The sequence below is a fragment of the Psammomys obesus genome, unplaced genomic scaffold (genome assembly GCF_907164565.1).
Source record: "Psammomys obesus unplaced genomic scaffold, mPsaObe1.curated_primary_1811, whole genome shotgun sequence".
NCBI classification, from domain to species: domain Eukaryota; kingdom Metazoa; phylum Chordata; class Mammalia; order Rodentia; family Muridae; genus Psammomys; species Psammomys obesus.
The window spans coordinates 8,250,495-8,262,069 of NW_026596149.1; the positions used below are offsets into that span (position 1 = coordinate 8,250,495).

At 39.8% G+C, this 11,575-nt stretch overlaps 1 pseudogene; it reads right to left on the reverse strand.

The window, feature by feature from the left end:
- Window positions 1-8,274: 8,274 nt before the first annotated feature.
- LOC129666678 (importin subunit alpha-1-like) lies at window positions 8,275-9,634 on the reverse strand (annotated as a pseudogene).
- Between the last annotated feature and the right edge of the window lie 1,941 nt (window positions 9,635-11,575).

Sequence of the window (11,575 nt, forward strand, 5' to 3'; positions counted from 1 at the left end):
ATCTCACTTGCTTGTCTCAGCTAACGGATTCCTAGCTAACTTTCCTGGTTGCACAGAACCTTTTATTTCATAAAAAATGATTCTTAGATGCTGAAGTAAAAGTTATCTTTAATTATGTGTGGATGTGCTAAATGATTGGGCAAAATTCAGGGCCAATGTTCACTTTGCCATGTTCTGATTCCCGTACCTTGGCAAAGCAAGGGATTTCTGTGGGTGATTACTCTTCTGAACATTTTTTTTTTTCCTGGATTAGCCATGCCACCTACACTGTCCTTTTATTAACATGGCACTTTCCTACTAATTTTTATTTTGAAGATGTTAATATGTACAGATTATATTTTCCCTGTTTATTCGTGAATTTATCTGTCACATGCCCCATTATTTATAATAGCATGATGTCCTATATTACTCTCTTTAAAGCACTCAGTCTTCTTAAATGGAATTAAATTTGATGCTATAAATCTTTTGGCAGGAGGTAAAGGGTTTTAATAGGCAGGTAGCATTTAAACCATTTTATATTGGCCCAGGAAGCTTGTTGGGATTTACAAATGCAACTTGAATTACATTTTGCTTTGTCAAACTGGGGCCAGGAGGATTACTAATTGGAATCATGACTCAAAGCTGAAGGAGTGCTTATTGATTCAGATCCTGAGATCTGAATCTCAGATCTGTGATGCAAAGCAAACATCCACCTCCCTCTTCACCCTGGTTCACGGGGTTGAGTGGAGTCTGTCTCTAACCCTCTACAGGAATGCTCTTGTTGCAACTGAGAAGATTATTATCATCACGTTGATCATTCACTGTTAGGCTGCAGCACAGTCATTCTGAGAATCACTCAATTAACAGTGCTGGGTGCCATGCACGGCTTGGTTCTCACCTTTGCTCTTCTGTCTGAACACATGAGCAATTGTCATCTTAATATGTCTACAGCTCTGAGAATGAATTCCTCCATTCTTGCTTCAGCTGCGTTAACAACGGGAATTCCTGATGTGTAAAACAAAGGCTGACATGGCATGCACATAGCACTTTCATTCATTTGCTATTTTAATTGTATTGAAGGGCATCACACAATTATTTGCTTGTATCAATTACTTGGCATTTTATACACCTTGAGGCTGTAGAAAGCCAAGTAACTATTTAAAATCACACAGCTGTAGTTGGTACTAGAGCTCAGCTCATAACTTAGGATGTAAAAACCTCTGAAATCTGTACATTAAAAAAAAAAGTCCTCTATGTTAGATGGCCTTGCAGAAATGCAGAAATGTTACAGAATAATCAGAGTTCTGGTTAAATATTTATGTACTATGTTAATGTTAGTCATTTTAGCATTATTTAAAATGGTGACAAATTAGAAACAACATAAATGCCCAACAGTTGAAAACTGGCTAAATAATTTATGGTACAAGGGAACATTACTCCATCATTAAAATCATGTTTTCCAAAAGCACAGCCATTTATTGATACTTAACACAATGTAAAGCACAGAGGTAAATCAGCTTGTGAGTCAGCAGAGGGTCATAAGCTCACAACCTCTCCTTGAAGGGAACAGCCTTGCCAGGCCACAGAGGAAGACAATGCAGCCAGTCCTGAGGAGACCTTATAGGCTAGGGTCAGATGGAAGGGGAGGAGGACTTCCCCTATCAGTGGACTGAGGGAGGTGCATGGGAGGAGATGAGAGATGGAGGGTGGGACTGGAAGAAGATGAAGGAAGGAGGGTGGGATTGGGAGGGGGTTAGGGAGGGGGTTACAGCTGGGATACAAAGTGAATAAATCGCAATAAATAAAAGAAAAAATAAATAAAAATAAAAACTACCTGCATACACATGTATCAGACCTCAAAAACAAAGAAATAATTAAAAAGTATGCCAAGAAACAAAATTGAAATTAAAAGGACAAAACTGGCATGTCTGCTTTGCTTGATCTCAGAATGCTGGGAATCAAATCCAGGACTCTGCTCATGCTAGACCATCATCCCACAATGGACACGGATTCCCAGCCCAGACACTTGCCCTTGATTTGATCTGATAAGTGATTTTAATTCTCCTCAGCATGAGGTGCACATGACAATGTTGTGACACACAGTGAGATGAGTGTGACAGGAGAGTAATCAAACACGTTCGTTGTCTTCCATGATACCTCTCTGTTATGTATGTGGGAAGCCTGAAATCTACTCTCAGCAGCGTTCAATCCATGATCCAGTGTCATGAAGCATAGTTCCCTTGTTGCATGCTACGTCTAGCACTTATTTATTATACTATGTAACTGCAAATTCATATCCATTGGTCTGTATCTTCTCATTTCCTCTCCCTTCACTAATAACAAAATTATACCTTTAGTAATGAGTACACCTTTTAAAAATAAAAAAGAATGATGTAATTTTTATCTTTCTGTACTTGGCTTATTTTATTTAGAATGATATTTATATTCATCCATTTATGCTGTCATAACAGTGATTTTTTTTCTCTTTCTTGCTTTTTTTTTTGGGGGGGGGGAGCAGAATTGCACCCAGGGCCTTGTACATGCTAGGCAAGTGATTATTGACTACTGAGCCACATCCCCAGACCTTACATTTCCATTTAGTTTAATACTATTGACCCACATACACCTGAAAGTCTATATCCATTTATTCACTGATGGACACTGAGGTTTGATTAGAGACATACACTACCACACTCAGCATTGTTCTCAATTTAGCCACGATACAAGATAGAAAAATTCTAATAAACATTTGGAGAGTTATAGCCAAGGCTACTCAGAGAAACCCTGTCTCTAAAAAACAAACAAACAAAACATTTGAAGAGTTAATGCTAATCACCTCAAACTCTTCCAGAGAATGAAAAGCAGAGAACACTTCCAAGCTGATTCTACAAGGCTGTCATTATTCTCATACCAAATGTGGGTGATGCTGCTAGAAAACAAGAAAATCAAGGCCAGTATGCCTCATAAACTAGATGAAAAGAGTTCTAAGAACATACAAAAAAAAAAAAAAAAAAAAAAAACCTTAAATTCAACAGTACATTAAGCAGATCATGTAACCAAGAGGGATTCACCCCCAACAGGCAAGGATGGTTCAACAGACGCAAACCAATAAACGTGGAGAATGGAAATAACATGATTACCTCACTAGATGCAGAAAATCTTTGACAAAAGTCAACAATGTATCATGGTGAAACTAGTTGTGTTAGCCACGTACTTCAAGGCAGCAGAGGTCACGCCTGAGAGATATACAGATAACATCATACTTTCAGGTCATTCTTAATTACAATAGTCTGCCACAGTTTTTTTGTTTCATCGTTGGGGGTGGTGTGGCACACTCCACTACTATTTTTGTTTGTTTGTTTATAAATGACTATCTTTCTGCAGGAGAGCAGTAGTACTTGTGGGAGTGAGTGGGACACAAAAATAGCTTAACCAATATTTCTATTAATTCCTGGGGCAGACATTTTGAGAAAAAGGGTCATGGGAAAATCATTTCTGCATGACTTGTAGTGCTACGCAGTTGTTTTGATTATTTGTTAAATGAAGTAAAGAGTTCTTCAAATTTAGTCTCTACTAATATGCTTTCATGTATCTTCAAATTAATTACTCTATTTTCAAAGGAAACTAAAAGAGAACCTTCTTTGTCTTCATGAATTTAACATCTGTGGTCATCTCTTTGCAGGTGATGAGAGAGTTCATGGCATGAAATAATTAGCAATTTAGTTGAAATGAATTTGAATTCTAAGTGAGGGAGACTAGAGCTGGATCTTTTTGGAGGTTAACATAGCCTGAAGCCACGTGTGGTCCAAGGCGTGTACCTCTGAGGGTGAGCTAGGCTCAGCTTATGATCTTGTGTGCCTATGAAAAGATTTTGTTCTGTCAGAAAACAATGCTTTAAATGAAGCCAGCTTTAGGTACTGATGTTGACACAAAGAAAAAATAATTAAAAACCATTAGCTCTTAGCAGAAAAATAGACCTTTTGGATAAAGAGCAAAATGTTACATTCTATGCTCTAACAGACCAGCCAGATGCTCTCTATGTAAATTTTTAAAAGCAAAAACTTTTCAATGGGTTTAGTAAGTGTTTCTTTCAGGACAGAACTGATCACCCAGTGACAGTTCAATAACATGTTTGTGTGTGCATGTGTGTGTGTGTCTGTGTGTGTGAAGTTATAGTACACTCTATTGTATAAGGAAACTGAAATGATCTCTGTGAATTTGGTGATTTTTCAGGAGTTCCAAAAATGTGCCTTGTGCCTTCTGGAGTTAAATAAAATCCATTGTTCTTTAATGAGCTAATAGGGAGTTGGAATCTTTACAAAAAAGAGATGGATTAACCTATAAAAAGAGTTAACTGTGTACAATACAAACATTGGCAGGCTCTGTGGAGAATGCTATGTTCCTAGTGTTGATGTTTCCATTCCTTCTTTTTTTTTTTTTCTCAGAAGCCCTTTGCACATCTTATACCATCATTGCATACTCTTGTTTCTCTGTCTCTCTGATTCCCCCACCAACCATTTTCTCTCACCATCATTCCACAACCAACAGACCTCTTGCTGCTTAATGCTTTCCCTGTAAACAACAGAGATAGTGCCTAATTATTAGCTCGCACCACAGGGCCCATGAGGACCTTGTTACATTTCATATAATTTCCAGGGCAGAAGCTGTTTTACTTAAATATCATCAGACTAATTTACTCTGGGCCAACGAGCAGGCTAGCGACAATCACAAGACGGTTATGTAGACCTAGCCAGGTCTATTTTGTCCTAAACTATCAAGGCGTAACAGCACAAGGGTCTGTTACCCTGCTGACGTCCCCTCCTCTCTCTCATCTTTTCTTCCCCACTAAGTCAGGTAAACACCATATCAACTTTTATCTAGTCACATTTGGCTCAGTTGTGTATTATTCTCAGTGCTGGTGCCCTGAAAGTTGAAAAGCAAGTAGTAACGCTCATGATTTGGAAGACTATGCCACTAGGTGGTTTTTCGTATTTCTGGAAACAAAGATCGCATGGAATAGGAGATGGAAAAGAATACCCAGGGAGGAGACAGCAAAAGCAAGCTCTGGATCTTTGCAAACTGACCCACAACTCCATCCTCAAGCAAGGCTGAAAATCACTAGATGGGGATCAGTGGGGTAGAAGTTCTGATATTTCCATGGAATCTGAAACAAGAGAGAAGTTTAACCATGTGCTCTAGAAAGCTCAGGAGGGCCATGAGACTTCAAATTGTCTGCCTCGCTAAGTTGTTTTTGATCACTCATTCACTCATTTTCCCATTTAGCACATAGTTTAGGCCTGGCAGGAGGGAGGCACAAGCATGGGGCCAGCAGAAACAGAAACACAGCCCAGGAAAGTGTTAAGCTGATCTTTCTCATAAGCTTGTTTGGCCACATCCGTTCCTGGTAAGATGACAGTATCTTCATCAGTGCTCAAAACTGCACCCTGACATCACCTGCCCACCTTTTCTCTCACACGTTGGGCCTGATACATCTGGAAGAACATCTGTTGGCTTTATTTTCAAAACACATCAAGAATCCAAGCACCTCATCTCCACTACTGTCAAACACTTCTTGACTTTTCCACAGTTTTCCCCATACGATGGCCTCAACATAGTCTCAGGAGCAATCACTTTGATAACTGTCAAATCATGGTACTATTTTGTTAAACTCTGCAAGAATTTTCCATTTCATTCAAAATAGAAGTCCAAACCACTCTGTGTCCCTCCATTGCTGCTTTGAATGTATCTTTTGCTTTCCTCACCTTTGCTCACTTGATTTGCCTACTTCAGACTTCCATGGTTCTTTGAACAACCCCAGCTTGTCTTCTGACCTTTGCATTTGCTCTTCCTTCTGCCTGGAATGTCCTTTTCCTGACTCCCTTTTTAATAGTTAAAAAGATCCCAAAGCAAGAGATTGTGGGGGCAAAACAGCACAGGACAGCAGAGAGAAATGTGAATAAGTGATTGGGCCTGTTTCTACAGCCAAAATTTCTCAGTAGAAGGCAGGACAGACAACTGACTACGCTATCAGACAGGGTTCTCTAGAGAAAGAACTGATAGAATGTGTGCATGTTATAAAAGAGGATTCCTTTGATTGGCTTACATATTAGGAGCTAATCAATTACATGCTAGAAAAACCAAGAAGGCAGTAGTTCCTCAGTCCAGAAGACTGCACACATCATCTGTCCTGATCTGGAGAGTCTCTGGGATTGACTCTATGTTGAAAACGCTGAAGCTGATATCAATGGATGCTAACATATAGCAGAAACCACAGATGCGCTTGCTCCTGAAGAGGGAAAACCATGAAGGTATACACAGCTTTTCTCCTGGACCATTTTGGGACACCACTGAAATATGCCATCTACTTTGAGGACAAGGTTTTCCCTGTCAGTCAGTCTTTGCAAATGCTCTCTCAGACACACTCAGAAGTATGGTTCCTAGATGACTCTATCAAGTTGACAATCAAGAGTAACTGTCACAGCCACCATCTGACAAGTCAGTCCACACAACGTTGGTACTTACATATTTCCAACCCTAGTAATTCACAGATAAACAACTCCTTAATACTGACCTATAAATGTTCACTGTGTAACATAATTTGGCATTTAAGTAAATGTTTTAAAATTAATTGTGAAGTGAATGCAGCATACTTCTTTATGATATTCAGGGAGCCAGATCTACAGCAATCCTTAAGCTGCCCTGCAGTTCACACTTTTCAATTTATTATGAAATCCTGGGTAATGGCACACCCAGACAGGGATCACTGGGCCTCAAAACTCCCAATAGCACTTTCTGAAGAAAATATGACCTACAGCTAGTGCACAGTACAAATCATTAGAGTCACACAAGAAACTGACTTGTCTAGGCTATGAAGGAAAATGCTGTCACAGTTTTTTAAATTTTTTTGTTTATTACAATTTATTCATTTCTTATCCCAGCTGTAACCCCTTCCCCTATGCCCTCCCAATCCCACCCTCCCTCCCTCTTCTCCTTCCATGCTCCTTCTGCAGTTCCCTGAGAGGGGAGGTCCCCCCTTCCATCTGACCCTAGCCTATCAGGTCTCATCAGAACTGGCTGCATTGTCTTCCTCTGTGGCCTGGTAAGGTTGCCCACCGCCCCTTAGGGGAAGGTGATCAAAGAGCCAGCTACTGAGTTCATGTCAGAGACAGTCTCTGTTTCCTTTACTAGGGAATCCATTTGGAGACTGAGCTGCCAGGGGCTACATCTGTGCAGGGGTTCTAGGTTCTCTCCATGCATGGTCTTTGGTTGGAATATCAGTCTCAGAAAAAATCCCTGTGCCCTGATTTTTTGGTTTTGTTGTTCTCCTTGTGGAGCCCCATAGTTTTTATGTAAAATCCCATAGTCAATATGTTGGGTTTTCAAGTTATTTAGGCTCTGTATTTGTAATATATACATATATACTTACACATAGATGTATATTTATATACAATCTGTGAGCAATGCATAGACATGTGAATATGCAGCGTTCTGATAAAACTATATTTAAAGTACACATAGTATTTACATATTATTTACAATGTATTTATGCAATACAAATTTGGCCCATGTGCTATATAATCTTTCCTCTTCAGCCTTAGTCAGTTCTCCCAGTATTTGATTATCAGAAAGGGCCTAGCATTTGAGAAAGGATATATATTGCTAATTACTACGTGGACTAGGCTAGTTATCTGACATTATTATATTTATTTTTCACAATAAGAAACATGGCCATCTACAAGGTAAATTTTTAACAGCAGTCAACTTGGCAAAACAGAAAGATGACACTAAAATTATCGAAGTATCTTGAAAATATTACATATGCAATAAAGACGATTCCTCTTCATTTAAACAAGATTAGAGTAATTAGAAAGCTCACATTAAAAGCGTCTAGACTTCAGTGTCAGCTGATGCTTTTATTTGAGAGATGCAAACCGTGTCAAGTATCAACTTTAGTAGTTATCAGTCTGGAGATGTATGGGCATGAAATTACATCTAGTCATAAAAGGTACTTTTCATGTCAATACAGCCTGAAAATATGAAATATTGTTTCTTTAAACAAGATTGGAACTTAAGGTTTATTTGCAGGATACTGCAGGGTATGAAATTCTACATAGAAATAGGAAACTCAGAGGACAGCTTCATATAATCGGTACAGTTTACAACTGTTCGAGTATAGCTTCTTTGTAAAAAGTGCTACAATAGGAAAACATATTTAAAAAGAGTTCTTAGTAGAGGAACAGTAAGACAAATTTATGAGGACCACAGCACATGAAAACGACTTTGTGCTTCTGGGCATTAGAAGTTAAAGCTGCCTTGAGCCCCATTCTGAACTTGGAAGGAGTAGACGTCAGAGGTAGTTTCTGGCACAATGTTTTGGTTTTCCTCTTCCTCCAATGAGAAGCACTTCTCAAGCTTAATGAGGCCTTGACTCATTTTCATGGCTGTGTAGTGCTTCAATTTTGTCCAAGCCTCCACATTCTTCAATCATTATACTGAGTTTTTTCTGTCTCACCTAGTTTCTCAGCAGCCTGGAAGATATTTGCAATGGCATCAAGAATAACCAGACTAATTCTGGTATCTTTTGCACTCAATAGGATCTTCAAAGGTTCTATTATCCCACAATGAGCAAGATACACAGTCTGTTCAACAGTACCACCACTGGTGGTTGCTTACAGCCAACACAGCTTCCTTCTGTGTCTTAAAGTTAGCCTTAGAGAGGACACCAACAAGAAATGGCCATGATTCACAACTTGCTGTATCTGGTCCTGGTGTCAGGATGTGACATTTGACATTCTCCACATGGCCTCCTTCTGAATATTAGTTTTGGGATGTGTTAGCAGGCTGGGAAAGACTGCAGTGCTTTTGCATCATCACAGTCTGAGTCTGTTCATCTGTTCCAGCGACATATTCGCTTTGGCTCTTAGTGTGGGAGTCACAATTGGCTTCACAATTTGGGACACAACTCCTGTGTTCACGATGATCTCAGTGCGCTCATTTGGACCGTCAGTCAGGTAGGAAAGAGCCCAGCCGGAATCGGCTCACACGTTGGGATCACTGTGATGCAGGAGACGAACTGAGATAGGAAGAATCTGCTTAACAGCATCTAAGGGGAGTGCGGGGCTCTGGTTTAGACAAAGGCTTGAAAGAGTCCAGGTACGGTTATGTAAGTAGCCACAAGCTAAGGATGATAGGTCGGGAATTGCAAGAAGTGCCAAGAGTGGGTCAACTGCACCATGTTTGATAACTAAGTCTTGGAAAACTGAACCACCACCTGCAATGTTTCCAATGGTTTTGCTGATGTGAGCATGGGGAGATGCCAGGAGAGAAATAAACACTGGGATAGCGCCTCCATCCGCCACAGCCTTGGTCTGCTCAGATGTTCCGAAAGCAATGCTGGTGAGCACCCAAGCAGATTCAAACTGAACAGGACTGCAATCAGCTTTGCCCAAGAAGGACACAAATTTGGGGATCAAACCATCTTGTATGATGTTGTCTATAGGAAGCTGTTTCTCCCTAGAAAGCAGTTTCTGAGCAACTTGAGTAGTTTGGAGCTAGCTTTCCAAATAGTTGCTGTTTATGCCTTTAACAATGTCCCCAACAGACCAATTTACAGTGCCCTGATTGTTGCAGTTTTCCTGCAGTAGAGAAGTAGCATCATTGGGAAATGAGATGACGTTTCTCCTTCTCAGCATCTGGTCATCTTTCGTAGCTTTCCTCAGTTCCACATTAACTTCTATTCGGTGGCACAGCATTTCTGTGCTGTCTTTTCCCTTGTTCTTGAATCTGTTAGGCCGGGCAGCAGGTGAATTAGCATTCTCCTTGGTGCACGTGGATGCAGAAACAAGAGTGAAAGCTGCACGGGTTTCCACTGAAGGCGGTGCTGGGCTCTCAGGCTGCTGGTCCATGTCTACTGCGCCTCAGACCTCAGACTTTGGGCCAAAATGTTGTTTGTTTGTTTCTGAGACAGGGTTTCTCTGTGTAGCCTTGGTTGTCCTAGACTCATGTTGTAGACCAGGCTGGTCTTGAACTCAGAGATTTAGCTGCCTCTGCCTCCATGAGTGATGAGGGTTGTTTTTTTTTTTTTAATGTGATTCTAATGGGGTTTAGTTTATTTTCCATAAAGAGAATCCAAGAGCAGACTACATTCTCATTCAACTAACTGTTCATCTTGGATAAGCCAGGCTTGCTTCATGAGACTTAGGCTAAGACCCTCAGCTACTGCGGTACTCTTGTGGACCTTGGTTTCTTTTCCTGTTGCTGTGATGAAATACCATGACACAAGCAACTTAAGGGAGAAGGGAGAATGCCAGTTCAAAGTGGCATTCCATCATGGTCAAATAAGTCACAGTAACAGAATCTTGACACTGTGTCTCCAGTGAAGAGAGTCATTGAGGAAGGCACCCATAGTGGGGCTAAGTTCAAGTTCTCTTTTTCTCACAGTGCAGGAATGTCCTGCCCACAGTTAAGATGTCTTCCCACATTAATTACATAATCACAATAATCCACCACAGGCATGCTCACAGGTCCATTTCCCAAATGGTCCAGAATTGTCAGGTTGAGAGTTAACATGACCCTAAAACTATGGTTGATGAGAGCAGAGAGGGGAAGATGAGGCACCATGCTAAGGAAAAGGCATATTCTTTCCTCTTCCCTTTCACTGCTAAAGTAAATCAGAGGCTATTTTTTTTTTAAACTAATTTCAAATAGGGGAATGCAGCTTTTTGTGTACTTTGGATGTGCTGAACTATAGATAGCTGTAAAGGTCATTAATGACTAGCAATACATTAGTAGGGAAATTAAATTTTTTACTAAGTGGATTAAATGTCAAAAGTTTTATTGTCTGAAATCATGCCAGTGTGTGTGGGAGAAGTAGGGGTCTAGATTCCTTCAGAACATATTAATGTTAATATCACCTTATGTGTTAATTATGAAAACATTCTTTCTGGCTCATTTGTTTCAGTGTATATTTAGATAATAGGCACTCTCTTTAAACATCCTGGCAATGGGAAACAGGAGCATTCCACAAAGCACTGGGCAAACACTTAGGAAACTGTGGTCAACTTATGGTTTAATGGAAATTTAGTAATATTAGAAGCATTTATGTGATGAGGTTCTCCTATAGAAGGGTAAAATGAAACCAATAGAGCCAAGTGGCAAAAAAAATGCAAACTAGGAAATGGAATAAGGATAAACTTGGTTCTTTGGCTGTGTGGGGGCCAAATTATTCTTAATTATTCATAAATAATTCTCACCATCAGAACCACGTCCTTTGTTAATCTATGTCAGTGGCGCTTCAGTGGCGCATATCCACATTGAAGGACAAGAAAAGCATTGTAGGATAATTTGTGAGAGTCGTGAGAGTCTTTACTAAGCAAATAAACTGGTTGAAACAAGTAGGTACCGCAAATTGTATATTTACTACTTCAACCTTAACCTAAAGAGGAAGAAGCCTACATATTCCCATCTCATATGCCAGAGAACACACTGACGGAATATACACTTAGAGAGTATATTTATTTTCTAATAAACTACAAAAGTGAAGTACTGTCAATCAATACAGGCTTATTTATTAAAAAAAACTACAAAATGAGTCTCA